The 12,831-nt window shown below is 39.4% G+C and overlaps 1 protein-coding gene across 1 annotated transcript in view; it reads right to left on the bottom strand.

Moving 5' to 3' along the window:
* Window positions 1-12,831, bottom strand: part of LOC134822799 (protein ABHD13-like) — a 948,842-nt gene that overhangs the window by 324,481 nt on the left and 611,530 nt on the right. The window lies entirely within an intron of this gene.

Consider the following 12,831-nt stretch of genomic DNA (forward strand, 5'->3'; position numbering starts at 1 on the left):
TTTGGTTTGTGACAACAAAAATACCTTACAATACTGAAGGAGGCACTGGGAGGCTCCCTGGGAACTGTAGACAGCAAACCAATCAACTATATTGGTGAGTTAAACTAGCAAGCTATGATATCATGTTACCAAATATACACCTCGGTACTGAGGAACGGCTCTTACATTGTACACCTACCTACAAAGAGAAAGAGCGAGAGAGAGAGAGAGAGAGAGAGAGAGAGAGAGAGAGAGAGAGAGAGAGAGAGAGAGAGAGAGAGAGAGAGAGAGAGAGAGAGAGAGAGAGAGAGAGAGAGAGAGAGAGAGAGAGAGAGAGAGAGAGAGAGAGAGAGAGGGAAATGTGTAAAATAGTTCTGAGAAACGAGGTGTGTTCAAAATGTGTCTGAAACCTTCAGCAGCAGTAGCGGTAAAACACCTACTTTTATACTTTAGAATACAGACACGTTCTACTACATAACACGGTAAATATTGATACTGAATTGTATCAAATCGATTAACATCAACAGCAATGGAGTTGACCGTTTATCAATGTAAACACCTTATAAATCACAACAAAACGTGAATACTGAACACATACACACACACACACACACACACACACACACACTAACCACGACGAGCAATAATCCACTCCCTGTGAGCAAAACAAGCAGCTCACAGAATGTCATCACTTAAAGTCTATAGTACTTCCAGGGTAGTCCTACCATTTCAATCTGCGGTGACTTAACAGGGCCGGACAACTACTGGCAGCATGACGCGGAGCAGGTCTCACCAGCCTCATTATAAGGAAGCCTCTCAAAGTGAGCGGTGAACAGCTGAAAGCAGGAATATGTGGCATACCACGCAGTAACACAATTCCACTGTAGCATCTGATCGGTCCGGTGAAGCAACCACTATACATATGGTATGTTATTTATATATATAGGTTATTGAGGATAATGAAAATCTGCACATTTCCTTGTTGCGAATTGAACAAAGAGATGATATCATGTTGAGCAAATTGAGACGATATTATATCATAAAGTAACGACGCTACAATCGACAAGGTTACTACGATGTCACATGAGGTAGTATTGGTCTGATACCTTACAACATTTCCCCGTAATCTAGTTCAAGTTAAACCCAAAATTAATATCTCATGATGATATATGTTATTATGTACGATACACTAATAAAGATCTTACTACTTAGCTGGATAAGTGTATGAGTGAGAATCAATATTTTCGGGTTCCAACATGTGTATCATGAGAAGTAGGATAAAAACCACAACATGCTAAATTATGATAAGTCAGACATTGTGTGGTTGAGTGTGTTGTAGACAGTTTGTGCCAAGAAGTGTACACAACATGTTTATATAACATGTTACACTTCATCACTCGAAACATATACATGTGTAAGTATAACAAACCATCAAACATTTTGTATGCTAATATTATGTTTTAAATAATGAACGCTCGCTTACTTACCAAAGCGATTTCTGCTGGAAATCGATATCACTTACTTTGTTAATAATGACGAGTAGAGTAAATTATGATATTATAATTATTATACAGGGAAGGTAAGTGTACTGTTACGGTAACAGCAATTTAAGTAAGAAGAAGTGATGCTAAGATTCCGAGGCTGTTAAATACTGAATACTTATATATTAACATCTAAAGTTAATAAAATAGCATCAATTACGTCATTAAATTGTTAAAACTGTAAACTGCTTACAATGCACGATGATATGAAAGAATTGTTAAATTCCTTATCCAATACAGATCGGTTATGGTGGGGAAATGCCGTATTGTAATACTCGGATCAAATTAGTTGAAACTATAATCAGATTAGTCAATTGCTTGAAATAAGTTAAGGATCTAACCAAGTAAAGGAGGTAAATCCAGTCTCTCTTTTTTTAAAGAAAAAAAAGGAGGAAAATATCATGAGGTTGAACCAATCTATGTCTCAATGTCACTTCAAAAAGCCAATGAAAACAATCAATCCCACAAAAAAGCTCCTAAAATATGAATGAGAGGCCAACCAATAATCGTCATAACAACATATTTTCAGATTCATGATCTGGCTAATGGGTCAATTTTCAATGAAACAATAAGTTTTATTTTACATTCCTTTAATCATGAATAAAACACGAATTAGTTAACTAGAAATAAACTATGTTGGATTGTTAGAAATCTGATTATCAGGGAAAAATCTGTGATGATATCCATTTACAAAGCTTTGATAAGACCCCATTTAGAGTATTGTGTTCAATTGTGGAGTCCAGTTGCGGCTCATCGAAGTTGGGGGATCATCTTGGAGCTGGAGAGCGTCCAGAGACGGTTTACCCGTCTGATTGACGAGGTGGGTACTCTTCCATACAGTCGTCAACTGGAAATCCTCAATTTAACAACGCTGGCAGAGCGGCGAATACGTGGGGACCTCATTGAATCTTTTAAAATGATAAGTGGTTTGGCCAATTACGGAGCTGGTTTGTTCAGTATGAGCAGATCTGGTCTTAATGTGGTATCAAACAGTAGATGCAGTAAAAGTAGCAGTAAAATGAAGAAAGTCCACAGTTCTTTTCTTCCGGAGAGGGTGAGACCATATTGGAACAAACTCCCCTCGGATGTCAAGAATTGTGGGACTGTGTTAAGTTTTAAAATGAGATTAGAGGCTTTCAAAAAAGAGACTATTTTAAACGGATCTGTAAATGATAGTCATTTTTGGTATGTTTCGGACGAAGTATTAGGAAAAATTGAGGGATTAAATTATGCTACTAATAAAGAGAAGCACAATGAATATCTTGTGTGTAATCCTCATGTTGCTAAAAAACGCTTTATCAACTAATATACAATATAGTAGTGGAAAGAATGTAAATTAGATTCATTTTAACTTGGTTGTTTAGGCCAATAGATTTAAGATAATTTTTAAACTTTAGTAGATATATTTTTGATGATGTGTGATGATGTTTGTGTCATTATATTTTGATTTGATTTTTGATTTGACGAAATATTCTTTGGTGATTATATATAATTATTTATCAATCTTTATTTGATTGTTAGTATTTTAAAAACTGGCTATAAGTGGTTGAATTTAGTGGGACAGGGTCAGTTGCTCTATTTCTACTGAGCCATTGTAAGCCTCAAACGACCAAAACGTTTGAGGCTTACAATGGCCCATTTACAAACCCCTTCCGACATGGCAATGATGTCATAATTTATGCTTAAATTGTCTGAAACTGACTCTAATTTTGGTGCAAGGGCAAACGGAACATGTGTCAGATGGATGGCATAAAGTTTGAAGTATGGGTTTCAAGGCTATAGTTTCGTGGATATCAGTCAATGTGAATTAGTGAAACACATAAATCAATAATTAATAATAAATATTATTCAGGTTAGAAACAGTCGATAAAGATGAAATGTAGGAGGTTGAACATTTATGTAAAATAAGGTTTGATATTTTACCATACATGGCCAATCTACCAATCTGGTGGATAATCCAATAAAAGTAATTGAATATCGACTTTTTTATCATCCACCAATTTCGGCATTATAAGCCGTCTTGAACTCATGATGTTTTATGCTGGACCAGTGAAGGGTCTTTACTATCCAGGAACAATTATAATTTCATTGTAGAACACATCTAGGACTCAAAATAGTGTATAGCCAGGCAAATTTGACCCTCATTATGCCTATATCCACCAAATATAGCCCTAAAGGTTGAAAGGAGAATGTGTGGAATGCATGTATGAAACTATGATTCCATTCGTTATGACCATAGAGCAATAATTTTATGCATTTTCAACTTCTAAACAAAAGTGGATAATCTGCATTATGCGAGGAAAAAATGTATGAGAAGATTTTTAGACTGGATTTTTATTTCAGGGATTGCGATCGAAAATCTACCGCACGATACAATTACACAAAAGTGTCGACCTTTGACCAGCAATAACTTTGGCTAAAAACAGTGTTTCTCCATGGGGGATCGAATGGGCACGACTCTGTGCTGCTAGATCTCCTAATATGTATCGATATCATCCCTCTTCAGAACCACCCTATACACTCACTTTCAAGCGCCTTTTCATGAAGGGGGCTCTGGCCCCCTTATTGGTAAACAAATTTTATGAATATAAACCTAATCTTCAAGTCCCAGTTTATCCACCAAAAATGGCCTGGAAAATAAATCTTCTACCTTATCATGAATTTGAAACGATTTCCAACCTGCCACGTTTGGAAATAATTGTTCCCACGAGCCTACCCTTACCACTGCTCGGCCGGAATGACAGGCTGACGCGGCCAAGTAAGAGCAAAGAATGCTTGCGCGCCGCGATCGCAGCGGCAATAGTCCTCCCACGTATCATTCATGCAACGCCTATGATAAACACCTTTACACATGGTTCTGCTGTTACACGTCTCCTGGCAGTACAAATCGGGCATACAAAAACTTAGTTGCGATTATGTCCTTTCATCAGTTGATTCACCATGTCACTCTTTGCAGCTCGGCGTGGCCCCCTTCCCTAGCCATGTGTATACGCGTACTGCGTGACGCACTTGTTTCACAAGACCGCCTTCGGCGGTCGCGCGCTACTGTGAGCTAGAGGGCTTTGGTTACAGCAACCAGTAGTGCATTGCGCTACAAAAAATGAGGTGACTTTAACTAAATACAGGTTTTTGTAACCTGTTAAGATGTTGTTATATGTTATAGCGGCCAGAGAGTTATAGAGGAAAGAAAAGATGATCATAACCCGGCTCTGGTTGCTGGGAGTGGGAAGAACATTGAGAAAGTCGATGACTTTGTTTATTTGGGTAGTAGAATGAAGAGTTCGGAGAAGGACCTTCGAAGTGAGGAAAGCTAAGGCATGGGGAGCATGTCACCAGGATGAAGCTTGTATGGAAGTCGGATATGCGTAGAGATCTCAAGATACGACTTTCCTGGCTACAGTCGAGTCCATCCTTCTATATGGCTCTGAAACATGGACTGTCAGCCAGACCCTCGCAAAACGTATTGATGGATGGTATACGAAAATGCTGAGGATGGCACTTAACATTGACTGGAAAGAGTGAGACTAGCGCCAAGGTGTATGGACCCCTCATCAGGAGCATCTGATAAGATAGCTGCACGGAGGATGAGACTCACAGGTCATTTAGCCAGACATGAAGAACCTATTGAGTCATCAACTTCTCTTCTGGGACCCCCTTCAAGGACATCGTCGAAGGGGAAGACCCACACCTACACTACAAAGACATCCTTCGGAAGGACACGGAGCTTGACGGCAGCAAGGAGATTAACAAACTCATGCTGGATAGACAGATTTGGAAAAAAACAATCTCTGTTCGGACGTTGAAGCCGCCCTAAGTCGAGAAGTAAGTCGAAATATAGCGGCCAAATGTGGAAACAGGTTTGGCGATTGCTGGAGTGCATTATTTATTTAACATTTCGAGTTTGAGAAGTGCATGTTTTTAAACATTAAGTTTACGCATCGGTATGGGTCCCAAGGTACGGTAAGTCGTTACAGACTATACATAGCTTGCTAGTCTATTGCTTTATATAACTAGGCAGTGCGCCATCGACCGTAAGACGCGTGCGCTGACCATTGAATGGTTTTTAGCTTTTATTTCGGCCAGCACATTATTTTGAAAACAATCTAAAAGTTATAATACTTAATTCCCATGTAACAATTTTGTTGAAATTTGGTCAGCATACGTAAACACTTATGTTTTACTGAACCTAAATTAGTTTGAGCAATTTCGATGGTCAGAATTTGAGTTATAACCGGATTTACTAACTTTTTGTCATTTTTAGACCTCTTCATCAAGGCCAATCTCTCCCAACTAAATTAGGTTCGGTAGTTAAGTATGATTGGAAGGTTCTGACAAATTTTTAGCATGATTCATGTTGAGGAACCGAAGATATTATAGAATAATACAACAAAAATCAACGAATTTCGTCAAATTACGCAACTTTTACACTTGTATGTTGTAGCGCGATGCATTTAGTGTATGTACTAAGAGCATCAACTTGCGGGTGAACATTTTATGTCTCAAAACCCAACATATTCTAATTCCTATGGAAAGGTCTCTTGAGTAGAGTCGTTTGGTACCAAGTTTTTGGGCAAATGGCTGTTCCTAGCGAAAGTTATAGCCCGTCCAAAGTTCCAAAAATGACCATTTAAAAAATGGGGGGGGGGAAATCGGGGTTTTTAAAAGTTTTTGGGGGAATTTTTTTACGCAAGTTTACCATTTTTTACACAAGTTTTGCTTTTCCCGAAATTTTTTTTTTTTGAATTTTAAACCCAAAATAATTTTTTTTGGATTTAAAAGTGCGCTACCCGGCATTAAAAAATCGCAATAAGGGATTTAACCAAAATTTTTTTTGCGCTTTTTTTTCAATCAAATTTCATGCTCATGCCCCTTTTTTTTTGGGTTGCCAAATTTCAGCTGACGCCCACAACATAAGTTTAAATGTCCCCTGGTTGGTTTGAAAGTAAATGCAATATTCTTAGTTTGGTATAAAAGTAGTTCCAAAAAAAGGAAGAATCCAGGTTTTTCCCAACTTCCTTTTGTCGACTTTTTCCCCAAATTTGAAAATTTGGTTTTTTCGTTGAAATGTTTTTTGCTAGTCGTGTATTGCAAGGAATCACGAGAGGTATCTATCAAAAGAAATTATAATGTGTGATGCAATTATTATGAATAAATGAAATTAAGTATCAACCCCAAGATCTTATCTTACTGAAACAAAACTGAAAGCTAAAATACAAAGAAAAGCAAGCACCACAAAGTGAAACCTCTACCCCCACATAGGTTGGGGTGATTTTGCTAAAAAGGAAAGATTGGTTAGAACATTTAAGACCCCTCCGTAGCTTGTGGTTTCCAATTTCCCCCCTTCGATGTCGTTGGATCCCCTTGCAGAGGGGGTGCTGGATTTTTCGTTTCTCCTGAATGTCCCAATTTGTGTCTCAAAGTTGACTTGTTAAACTGTGGGTTTGGGTCTATCCGCGTGGCCATGTCAGCCATCTGAGTGATTCCAAAAAAAAATCCCTGTAAAAGTTTGTGAAGGAAACCCAAAGTGTGATTTTTCCTTTGTCCGAGTTTGGCCTAATTGGGGGAAAGGGTTCGGGTCCTTGGGGTTTTTGGATTGATCATCCCTTGCTAATTCGTCCGCAGTTTTCCTTACCCCCCTTCATCCCGGGGAAATCCAATTTATCGTCTGAATCCCTTTTTTTTTAGTTGGCGAGATTTCAAAACGAACCCAGGCAGAAACGGGGGGGGGGGGGGGGGGCTAGTGCCCCTAACCGTGGAAAAGCAAAAAATTTTTTTCAAAATTTTCCGGGCCTGCCCCCCTCCCCCCGAAAAGTGGCTCCCCCCCCTGGGGCCCACGCCCCCCGCCACAGTTTGCTGCGCACCCGGAAGGCGCTTGGCTCCCCGCGGCCCCCCCCCCCCCAAAGAAAATTCCTGGCTAAGGTCCTGCACCGCAACCTGGAGTTAAAACTGGTGCTGTCAGGCGCTTAAATGCAGCCTGGGAATCTGAGAGGAATTAATGATTGATGGGGATCCTAATGGTTATCATTAGTCCAGATACCTTGCCATGTCTAATGCAAATAGTGGGTACCTATTTTCTCAATGAAAGTAAAGGGAGGATTGTCTGTCCTGTATTGTTACCATCTAACGTTGGTCGTTGGGCTAACAAATTGAATCCAAGTTTGAGTAATGCATTCGTTATAATTTTGATGTCCTAATATTTGCATCCCTGAGGCATTGCCATGTTGTTTGTTCCTGGTCCGATTATGCTTTAGTGAGCTATGCTGTCCACCAGGGTACTGTAGATCTAGGGTTCCCCGTGTAATGCGACAGGCTCTGATAGAGCATCTCTGGAGGATGTCCAAGATGAACTGTTTTCGAACGTTTAAGACCTTCTGCTGATAAACCTGATTAGAACCAGTAAGGTGTCAGTCGAACCTCTGCTGCTATTAGATGATTGTAGAGCGTTTTGTCACACTTCAATGAAGAGTGTGGCAAAGCTAACCCGGTCCCCCTAATCTAGGTTAAATGTGATGGCCTCAAGATGAGCCCTTAGCTGTCTAGCTGAGATGACCTGGAATATGGTCACTGGAGGAGAAGTGCTAAGATTCTCGCTATCAGTGTGTCCTCACTCTCATAGTCAGAGTGAGAGATTTGAAATCCCTAACTCTGTCTTATCACGAGCCTGTGTTCTAGTGTGTGTCAGCCCTTATGCATTACTGTCTTAACTGAAAAAGACCTGAATAGTGGTTACTTGAGGGATGCAAATACTACTAATAATCAGTGTGTCTTTGTAGTCAGAATGAGCGATTGGAATCCGTAGCTCTGTGGTGGGTGACTTCGTTGGGACCTAAAAGCCGAAGGAGAATTTCTTGGTGATTTAATAGCTCTTAGAGCTAGGTATCTTTGTCTAACGTGTCGTCATTCGAGCGTGTACTATCTGGTATCCTGATATCTAAAAGAGAAATTTCCTGATGCTTGGTAGCTGTTAGTGTCGACTTCCCTGTTCCTATGGTAACTCTTGAGTTGGCAAGTCCCAACCTTTGTACTCAACAAGAGAGCACCACCACCCCGTTACTGCCAACCAGGCCACATCGGAACTTTGAGTTGGCAAGTCTCAACCTTTGTACTCAACAAGAGAGCACACACCCCGTTACCTGCCAACCAGGCCCCCACCACGCTGAGGTTCGGAGAGGATTTCGTGCCCTTAGGACTAAAGTTATATGTATGACCACACCTTTATCTCACTTGTTTTAAGATATCGCTGCTTCTGATAAGAGCTAAACTTTCGTCTTGTGTATATAATTTTAAATGATCATGGTTTTAGAGTCTTCAGACTTCGGGTTGTTGTGTTTTCAGTTCAGACCCCATTTTTACACTCTCACGAGCATCGACTTGACACATCATACAAGATATCTCAGCTTCGGTCTTTTGATGGGAAATAAGTGGTCATCTTGGTCATTACATGGTTAGAATCATCTCAACGAGATAAACAAATTGCTATGAGTTTTCCAACACTAAGTCTAATCTACTCTCTAAACATGCATTCCTAGAATTTTCACGTTCAGCCTGTCTGTAATCTTTAAGTTAAGTACCCCTGTTTCTGATCAGTCTAAGCCCCGCACCTAGTGTGATAAAGTAAGCGACCAGTACTTGATAAATTTGATTTTGAACCGTCCTCAGGCTTTAAGAGGACCAGCCGTCACAAGCTGGTGCTAAGCGTTAGAAGATTAAGGTTAGTGCAGAATCAAAATCAACTCAGTATCTAGTAACTGGCTCCCCTCAGGCCGACCACAGGAAGCACCTAGTAGTGGATCGGAGCAATATGATATTTGTCCAAGTTCCTAGTACATGGTATGATGATAATATAGTTATAGTTATAGCAACATGTTGTAAAATTCATCGTTCCAACGCATTTGCATTTCAAGACACTTGCTTATCCAGTCCTGTATAGATATAGTAGTTTTAGTCCAGTTGACAGTAAGTTTATCAAGATAATTAATCCTAGTAATTTACATTGGTTCTGTATATCTAACGCCCTTACTTCATAAGTGAACCTCATGTTGTAGAAATTTTTGATTCCATGAAAACCTCAGCTAGTTTAGAGAACAGTACTGTTTTAGATAAGTCCATCACTCACTATATTCTTAAGTTAAGACCTCTCACTACTTTAGTTAGGTATATTGATACGCAGGTGCAGGGTAATTCTTATGATTGTGGTCCTTTGGCTTTAGGTTTCTTGTGGGCATTATCTAAGGGACATCATCCCCGTCAGTACGAGCACTTAAGAGGCCCAATGATCTGCTCTAAGGTAAGGCAAAGCTTCATAGAGAATAGGTTTGTCCCTCCTACCACTAAGCCTCCTAGAATGCACAATAAAGTAACATTGAGATCTTTTAAACTTGATTTCAGGTCTAAGTCTTTCGTTCATCAGTCTTAGGCGTTAGAATTTTCTGAATTGCAGTACATTGTAGTATATATATAATATATAGTATTCCAAGTTGCATCCTAGATATCATGAAAATATGCACCTAAAGATGAATCATGTTTTTCATTCGATAAATTTGCAAATGTCAGCTTTTCGAGTTTGATATATTTCGTTTAGCCTGATAAAATAACGTTTCTTGACTTCTCAAGTGTCAGATTTGAAAAATAACTGTACGATCCCCATTTTCACAAATTTTGTTTACACTCTGAATCTACGATTACGTGCGGTCGACGAATTTTCACCTAACCCACTTCAGGATGCAAAGATAGATAACGTTGAAAGACCATTGCTCTATTGGTTTGTATTTTGAACTACTATCATAATAATTACTGGATGGAGTTAACTGTGAAACTTAAATTATTTATTACTGGCAATATAACCACAAGAACTGGTTGGGTGAAAGACAAGAAGACCAAAAGAAGTCGCCCTTATTTTTCTCAGATTGATTATGTTTTATGCCGGTCACGCAGCACTGTTTTTCTCAATGATGCAAGGGCCTATGCAGGAGCTAAACTACATTCTGATCATAAGATTGTTAAAGCTACCATAGACCTGAGGCAGCAAACTAAGTTATACCGAAACAGAACATCAGCTGCTAAAAGGTACAACACGACATCGCTGGTTTGTAACAAGGAACTACAAGATCAGTACCAGCAAACTGTCACTCAGCAAATTGACAGTCTTCCACCTTCCGCTGACACTAAGACAGGATTCGAACAGCTGTTTGAAACTATCAAGTCTTCAGCCTCTAACACTGTGGGTGTCAAGAAGAAAACCCAAAGACATCATCATTCATCAGATCAGTGTGTATGTAATATGTCTGACGAGAGACACAAACTTCTACAAGAACTGAACGACAATTCAGTTAGAGACAGGACAGTATTGAGAAAACGTATCAATAAACTCAAGAACGATATCAATAAACGTCTTAAAGTGCTAGAGACAGCTCTAGCCAACCAACTAGCTGACACCATCAACGCTGCAGATGACACGAAGAGGATGTTCGAGGCTACCAGAGCTCTTGCTGCCAACAAAGAGTCAGAGCCAATATCTGTCTTCAACACTGAAAATCAGCTAGTTGCAAGTGACAATGAGAAAGCAAGTATCATTAGAGAGTGGTTTAAAAATCACTACACCAGCTCAGACCCTCCTTTGGTACCTTTCACTGGACCCCCACGTCCTCTGAATACTCCTATAACTTCCTTAGAAGTCCAATATGCTGCTTCAAAGTTGAAAAATGGGAAAGCAGTAGGTCCTGATGAGATTCCTAATTCCGATAATTTCAGTTTTAAGTTCAATTTTTTGCATAATTTTTGATTTTGATAAGTTCAGTTTTAAGTTCCATTTTTGTATTTATAGTAAGTTTTCAGTTCTACAAGTCTTTTAAGTAGAATTATCAGGTCTTTAGGATGTTCCTAGTAACTACTTTGGATTTGTGTAAAGTTTGATAATAATTACTGGCAATGAGAGATATGATGTAATTTTGAATGTGATCTGATTGTTTGTGCGGCCAACTGGTCGTGAAGAAAGAAGACTGCGCCTTCTTGTCCTGCTACAGAGTTCCTTCTTCCCCCTTCTCCTGCTGGATCCAGACAAAGCTTACAACAGTTCCAGAATTTGATAACAACAGTTCCAGACAATGAGTTTCAGATCAACAAAAGCTTAGATATTTACGAATGGGACAAAATAGCTTGTTATAACTAGCTAGGGAGCACCTATCAGCACTTACCTAACATCCCCTAATCCCCTATCTTGGTATCACTACCTCTTCAGAAACCAACCCTAATTCTTCCTCCGGGCTCCCATACCTCCTGAACAAAATGATAAGCAGCTTGTCGAGACTTGGAACTGGATTTGCTCTCACTTGGAACTGGATTTACTCTCACTTGGAACTGGATTTGCTCTCACTTGGAACTGGATTTGCTCTCGCGGGATCAGAAATGGATCCTTCCCAGCCTACTATCCTTACCCACAGCTTCACCTCTACCTTCCTCCAACCTTGCCTGGAACTTCATCCTACTACTGTGCTTAGTTCTTTTAGATCTGCGTTTAAATTATTATAACCGAGTTAAATTATTTTGAAGGTATTGAAGTATTGAATGATATTATGATTGATGTTGTGCAAAACTATTACTACCGCTTTATTACTGCCAATTGCTGTTACAATTTGTAGAAACTGATTTATACATTTGTACATATGATATCAAAAAATCAAATCTCAAAAATAACAAAGTAACAATCTGCTCTCTTTAATTATTGAAATCATCCAAGTAAAAAGTTGTATTACCAGAGAGGTTAAATTTAAATTTCTAACAACCTTGTCTACAGCTTCTTGGAAGAAAATGGAACCGGATTCTAGTGGACGTTCTGAAACTAGTAGGGCTACAAAACTAAGTTGGAACACATCTTGTTTGAATACTGTTGAACCAAATTCAACTCTCTGCAACAACACAAGCAGACAAAATTTCTCAAAATCCGTTTTATCTGCTCAACTGGTTCTAAATTCTTGAATCCAGCCAAGGGTATAATGGGTGTTCTGGGAGTGCTAGGGCCACCAAAATTTGTAGGAACACTATTAGGGTCAATACCAAACGATTCCTACCTGTTTTGGGGCAATCCGACGAGTTTTAGAAAAATGTTCATTTTTGTTCATTTCGTTCATTCCATGACTCAGGGAATCTTGGGCGACTATTTTGACGTCAAAATAGTTAGTAAACACATCCCCCTACACCGTACAATCATCTCCAGCACTCTGCAGCCCCTTTAACAGACTGAAATGACCGTATCAATATCGGATACTCAGGAACCAGCTTTTTGATACGGAAATGGAATCAAGTCTCTAGTGGG

The sequence above is a fragment of the Bolinopsis microptera genome, chromosome 11, assembly GCF_026151205.1.
Source record: "Bolinopsis microptera isolate Bmic1 chromosome 11, MBARI_Bmic_1.0, whole genome shotgun sequence".
Taxonomy (NCBI): Eukaryota; Metazoa; Ctenophora; class Tentaculata; order Lobata; family Bolinopsidae; genus Bolinopsis; species Bolinopsis microptera.